This window comes from Triticum dicoccoides, chromosome 6B (genome assembly GCF_002162155.2).
Source record: "Triticum dicoccoides isolate Atlit2015 ecotype Zavitan chromosome 6B, WEW_v2.0, whole genome shotgun sequence".
NCBI classification, from domain to species: Eukaryota; Viridiplantae; Streptophyta; class Magnoliopsida; order Poales; family Poaceae; genus Triticum; species Triticum dicoccoides.
In genome coordinates, this window is record NC_041391.1 from 643613476 (window position 1) to 643620755 (window position 7280).

Here is a 7280-nt window from a genome sequence, read left to right on the forward strand (position 1 = left end):
GTGGTGGGCTGCCCCCACCCAGTCGGGGCCCTCGTGGCTGGGTGGCGGCGCTCGGCTCGGGTGGATCCCCCGGTGGCGTCTTCAGGCGGCGGTGGAGACGGTCCCGCAACCTCTCCCTCTCCAGCTTCGGGCGGCGGCCGATGCCTCCTGATGCTCTGGCCCTTCGAAACGGGGGCGGAACTCGGTTCCGGGGGGAAGTTGGAGCCGACATTGGTGTCGGTCGTGGCCATGGGCCACTTCTCTGCCTTCCCCTTCCCCCGATCGATGTGGTCGCGGCTCTCCTCGAGGCAGCTTGGCCGGCGGTGGATCTGGAGGTGGTTGGGGTCGTGGATCCGGGCAAAGTCGTGGCCTTTGGTGGCTTCGGGGTGGTCTCATGGTGGGCCGGTGGTCCTGGCGGCGGGAGTCTCGCGTTGGTCGTGGGCGGGCTGCGCGGCTCGGATGCGGGCAGGCAGCCATGGCCGCTTGGGCGGCGTGGTTGCGGGTGTTGTCGGACCGGGGCAGTGGAAGTGTTGAAGCACCGGGGTTCATCACCTACCCAGTCCGTGTCTGGTCGACGGTGACGGCGTCCGTGGAGGTCGTGTCCTCCTTGCAGGCTCCGTCGTGGTGCTTCTTCCTCTTCCATCTTACTCCGAGTGAAAACTCGATCCTCGGATTGGATGGTGGCGACGTTCATGGTCGTACCCTTCCTGAAGGCACCGTCTTGGAGTCCTCGGTCCGGCATGTCCGTTACACATCCTCCCGGACGATCGCTCCTCGTGGTGGTGTTCTCCGTCGGCTCTTAGCGGTTTCATTTTGCTCATCTTTTAGGTGCTTTGTAGTCGTTGGGGTTGTGTGTCGATGCCCAGCATTCATGTATCTTACCTTGGGTGTGCGGTGTGCGTTTGTATCGTGTAAGACAATAGGCTTTGGGGGGAACCGGCACAACCCTCTAGGGGTGGCCTATCACATATATATATAATGAGGTGGTATACAACGTTACAATATACACATGGAAATACAGTCTAACACCCTCCCTCAATCTTAGCCACTTTCTAATGAATCTAGAAGGGTAAGATTGCGCCTGCAAGTCTCAAACTGTGGCAAAGGCAATGGCTTGGTGAAGATGTCAGCAAGTTGATTCTTGGAAGAAATAAACTTGATCTGTAGTTGCTTCTGAGAGACACGTTCACGCACAAAGTGATAGTCAACTTCAATGTGTTTCGTTCGGGCATGAAATACCGGATTTGCAGAAAGGTATGTAGCACCGATGTTATCACACCAAAGAACAGGAGGCTGTGATTGGGGTATACTTAACTCCTGAAGCAAGGACTGTACCCAGATAATCTCTGATGTGGCATTGGCCACAGCCTTATACTCAGCCTCAGTACTGCTACGCGAGACAGTAGCCTGTTTCCGAGCACTCCATGCAATCAGGTTAGAGCCAAAGAAGACAGCATAACCCCCCGTGGATCGCCTGTCATCCGGATTGCCAGCCCAGTCTGCATCAGAATATGCTGAAAGACAACCAGAGTCAGACGGCCGAATATGCAAACCATGAGCCACCGTGAAACGAATATAGCGCAAAATCCGCTTAACAGCAGACCAATGAGTGTCACGGGGTGACTGCAGATACTGGCAGACTCGGTTAACAGCATAGGAAATGTCTGGTCGCGTGATCGTCAAGTACTGGAGCCCACCAACAATACTCCGGTACTCGGTCGCATCAGAAGAAGAAAGAAGCACACCATCAACAGCATTGAGCTTATCAGTGGTAGACATGGGTGTAGTCGTCGGTTTGCACTTAAGCATCCCAGCTCGCTGCAACAAATCCAGAGAGTACTTCTTCTGCGTCATAACAAGACCAGCAGCACGAGAAGTAACCTCCACACCAAGAAAGTAATGAAGCTTCCCAAGGTCCTTGACCGCAAAATCAGCACCAAGTGAGCGAACAAGCGCAGTAGCAGCCGACTGAGAGGAGCTGACCAAAATGATATCATCTACATGGACCAACAAGTACATAGTAACCTAAGGCCTTTGAAGAAGAAACAATGAGGAGTCAGCAGTTGATGATGCAAAACCATGAGCACGAAGAGCCATTGCAAGACGAGCATGCCAAGCACGAGGAGCCTGCTTCAGACCATAAATTGCCTTGGACAGACGACAGAGATGATCAGGGCGATCCGGATCAAAGAAACCCGGAGGCTGGCGCATGTAAACCTCCTCCGCCAAGACACCATGAAGAAAAGCATTTTGAACATCAAGCTGACAAAGAAACCAACCTCGAGTAACAGCCAGAGAGAGAAGAAGTCTGATGGTAGTAGGCTTGACCACTGGACTGAAGGTGTCTTCATAGTCAAGTCCAAAACGCTGTCGAAAACCACGAGCAACCAGACAAGCCTTATAGCGCTCAATGGACCCATCAGAATGCCTCTTCACTTTGAAAACCCATTTGGAATCAATGACATTTACCCGTGATTGTGGAGGAACAAGAGTCCATGTCTGATTGCGAAGAAGCGCTTGATACTCCTGCTCCATGGCCTCTCTCCAATGAGGAATGCACATAGCAGCTTGATACGTGCGTGGCTCAGAGGATGGATCTGCGAGAGCAGCAGACATGCACGCCGCTAACCAAGCAACTGTGCCATCGTGACGTTGCTTAGGCTGAAAAATGCCACTCCGACTGCGCGTATGTGGACGTAGAGCAGCAGCAGGAGCCGGCGGAGGCGAAGGTGACGGAGACGTGACGGTCGCCGGAGATGCAGGAATCACCTCAGGCGAGCTCGGGACAGACGACTCCGGGCTGCATGGCGAAGATTGGCCCGACGACAGGGGCTCAAAGGCCATGGGCGAACCGAGGGTGGGCGAGGCCAGCTCCGGTGACACCGGCCCAGACGGCCTTGGCGAGGCGAGAGCAGGCGAGGCCGGCCCTGGTGAGAAGGGCCCAGACACCCTGGGCAAGGCAGGGGCGGGCGAGGCCAGGCCTGGTGATGACTGCCCCGACGCCCTGGGCGAGACGGGGACCGAGGAGGCCGGCCCAGTCGGCGGGGTTGCAGGGCGCGACGATGGCGAAGGCAGCCCAGAAGCCAGAGGCGACCGGGCCAGGACGTCGATCGGCCGTGCATGAGCACGGAAACCGAGGCCATGCAGGGGCGCCATGTGCTCCTCATGCACAACAGAAGGTGCCGAGGATGAAGGCGATGGCGACAAAGAGGAAGACGGCGCTTCCAGAATCTCCAAACGAGCCCCACGACCAGTGCCTGCACCATGGTTAGGCAACAATAGAGGAGAATATGCAACATCATCAAATTGGTCAGAAGCAACAGAGGATGAATGCATGACAGGTGGCTCGGTAGTGGACACAGGGAGTTTGGCAAAGGGAAAAACATGCTCATCAAACACAACATCCCAAGAGATGTAGACACGATTAGTGGGAACATGAAGACATTTGTATCCTTTATGAAGAGAGCTATAACCAAGAAAAACACACTTCTTGGAACGAAACTCGAGCTTACGCTTGTTATATGGACGGAGATGGGGCCAGCAAGCACACCCAAACACCTTGAGAAAGGTGTAATCCGGTTGTTCATTAAGGAGAACTTCAATGGGAGTCTTCATATTCAAAACACGAGTGGGAGTACGATTGATGAGAAAACATGCAGTGGTGAAAGCATCACTCCAAAAACGAAACGGAACAGATGCATGGGCCAAAAGAGTCAGACCAGCTTCAACAATGTGACGATGCTTACGTTCTACTGAACCATTCTGCTGATGTGTATGTGGACATGCTAAACGGTGAGTGATCCCAAGCGACTGAAAGAAGGAGTTGAGGTTACGATACTCGCCACCCCAGTCCGACTGAACATGAACAATTTTGTGCTTGAGAAGGCGTTTCAACATGTTTTTGGAGCTGAACAAAAATGTCAAACACATCAGATTTACGTTTGATAAGATAAAGCCAGGTAAAGCGGCTGTAAGCATCAACAAAACTGATATAATAATTATGACCACTAACGGAAGTCTGAGCAGGACCCCATACATCTGAAAACACAAGTTCTAAAGGATGTTTCACCTCACGACTGGACTCCGAAAAAGGAAGTTGATGACTCTTCCCCTGCTGACAAGCATCACACACTGCTACATCTTTATTACTAGACACACTAGGAAGCTCATGACTACGCAAAACATGCCGGACAATAGGTGTGGCCGGGTGACCAAGACGAGCATGCCACTGTGACGGAGATACCCGAACTCCACTGAAGACGCGAGCGACGCCAGGATGCTCCAGACGATAGAGACCTTGACAGAGCCGCCCACTAAGAAGAATGTCCCTCGTGCCCCGATCCTTAATAAAAAGATCAAAAGGATGAAATTCACAAAGCACATTATTATCACGAGTGAGTTTAGGAACTGAAAGAAGATTACGTGTCACAGATGGAACTCGAAGAACATTGCGAAGTTGAAGACTCCTATTGGCATGTCTAGTGAGAAGTGATGCTTGACCAATATGAGAGATGTGCATACCTGCTCCATTGGCGGTGTGGATCTTGTCGGAGCCATGGTAGGGTTCACGAGTGTGAAGCTTCCCCATCTCACTGGTCAGGTGCTTTGTCGCCCCAGAGTCCATGTACCAGTGGGGATCAATGGAGTAGGACTGAGTGTGTCCCTGTGGCTTCTGCGGCGGCGGACGATCAGCCATGGCGACCTGACGAGCAAAGTTGCGTGTATCCTTCCCGTCATTGCCAAGACCAAGAAAACCCCGCTGGAAGCGCTTGTGACACTTCGAGCACCAGTGCCCATCGCGACCACAAAGCTGGCACACACGTGGACCGCCAGCCCCTGGTAGCGTCGCAGTAGGAGGAGGGGCCGAGGCGGGTGGTGGTGACTGCCCCGAAGGAGCCCTGGATGAAGCAGAGGAGCGACCACCCTTGGTGGCGGCGTTTGCCGAGAGGGCGCCGTTGCCCCTGGATCGACGCGTCTCGACTCGTTGCTCAGTAAGCAGGAGGCGTGAAAAGACCTCGTGTGCTGGCATGGGCGTGGAGTTGCCCCTCTCATTGATGATCTCGACTAGGGCGTCATACTCCTCATCAAGACCATTGACAATAAACGAGTTGAACTCGGAGTCGGTGAGGGGCTGTCCAATGGAGGCCAGCGTGTCGGCGAGACTCTTGACTTTGTTGTAGAACTCAGTGGCGGTGGAGTCAAGCTTCTGACACTCCCCAAGTTGGCGACGGAGCCCAGATACACGAGCCCGCGACTGTGCCGCAAACGAGCGCTCAAGAATAGTCCATGCCTCGTGGGACGTCTTGGCGAAGACAACAAGCCCAACAACGGCCGGAGAGAGCGACCCCTGGATGGAGGAAAGGTTCGCCTGATCCTGCCCTGTCCAGACACGGTGAGCCGGATTATAGACCGGACCATGCACGCTGTCAACCAGCGCAGGAGGGCAAGGGAGAGAGCCGTCGACATAGCCAAGCAGGTAGTGACTCCCAAGAAGCGGAAGAACCTGCGCGCGCCAGAAGATGTAATTGTCCGACGACAACTTGATGGTGATGAGATGGCCGAAGTGAAACGGCGGCGGCGGCTGCGATCCCATCGAGGAGACTGGCTGAGGTGAGAACACCGTGGAGACAGTCGGAGGGGCAGCCGGCGCGGTGACAGAGGGCGCGATGGCCGCGGTTGACGCCGCGAAGCCTGCCAGCGCGACGTCCTCCGCCACCAGCGGCGCAGTGGCCGAGGGTGCGACAGCCGCGGTTGACGGGGCGGTGGTGGTGTGGGCCACAAGCGCCTGCCCGGGCGAAGTAGCAGCCGGCGGGAGCGGAAGAGGGAGCCGACGCTCCGTGTCCCGATCGGCGCCTGAAGGGAGGCGGCATCCAGCGGCCTCGAGAGAAGTGCCGCGAGGGAGGCCGGCAGAAAACCGGTGGCGGTGGAGCCGGACGCAGCGGCGGACGTCATAGCAGTCGGGCGACGGCAGCGGCGGTGGCGGCGGCGGCGGCGGCGGCGGTTTAGGGTTTTTAGGCGGAAGCGGACGTAACCTAGCGGGATACCATGTAAGACAATAGGCTTTGGGGGGAACCGGCACAACCCTCTAGGGGTGGCCTATCACATATATATATAATGAGGTGGTATACAACGTTACAATATACACATGGAAATATAGTCTAACATATCGGATGCTTTATTGTTGTGGTACGTGCTTTATAATATAAAGCGGGGCAAACCTTTTTCGGAATTATCTCTACGGAAGTGTTAATTTGGTCTTTTTCTCCGAGGGAGAGAGAATCTAGAAAGCTGTGTTCGCCTTCTCTTGTGTTAACATTGGCGTACGCAAGTGCTCTAGTTCTACCGCGGTCGAAAGTTAGGCAACGGATTAAATCCGTTTGCCAAAGATTTTCCTGTTCCCGTCACGCAACTTTTTTTCACCGAATTCGGCATGTTCGAAAGTTTACGTCGCCAGTTCGAATGAGACGTTCGCGGCGCGGGTTGACCAAAACTCTGTGTCATCGAGATGTTAATTGGAGTTTACCTCGACTGGCTTCGAAGAAAATGGCATGCATGCATGTATTAACACTGCATCGATCGGTCACCTGTACATGCTACCGCGACGAGAAGCGACCCGTTCATTCCCATGCACAGGCCGATAGAGCATACAATTGTTTTTTCTCGCAGCGTCAGTCGGTCAAACTGAAAACATAGTATATAATCTCCCAAGTCAAAACTTGACACCACTAGTGCCAACTACACCTAGTAGTTGTTAGGAGTACATTTTTTTTCCAACCGGGTCACACCCCTTTCCATTAATTGATTAACGGACTAAACCTCCTAGTTGTTTACATGAGCTGCAAAACAAGCAACGTACATTCGAAGCCGGGTTAGCTAGTAATGGATGGGGATCTTTTTTTGAACACAAAATGGATGGGGATTGACCCGGCTCTAGCCGTGTGCGTATGTACGTGTAAACGGAAGCAAGTCCGTACGATACAATACGCCGGCGATGATTACATATACATACGCGACACTACTGTCCGGCAGAGTAGCACGGGTAGAACGTGCAAACCGTTGCTCGCCGTAAGCTGCCACGGCGACTGCGCACCACCGATCGATCATCGATGTGCTACGCCTGATCGATCGCACTGAGACGATGGAGTCTTAACTCGTCCCGGCCCGGCCGGTCGCGCGCATGACTGACGGACCAATCCGGCTTTTCCGCTGGTCGATCAACTCCCAAGTGGACACTATAGACGCATAGACATTTCACGAGCAAAATTGATTAAGCAACATACTCCATGACTACTGTGTATTGC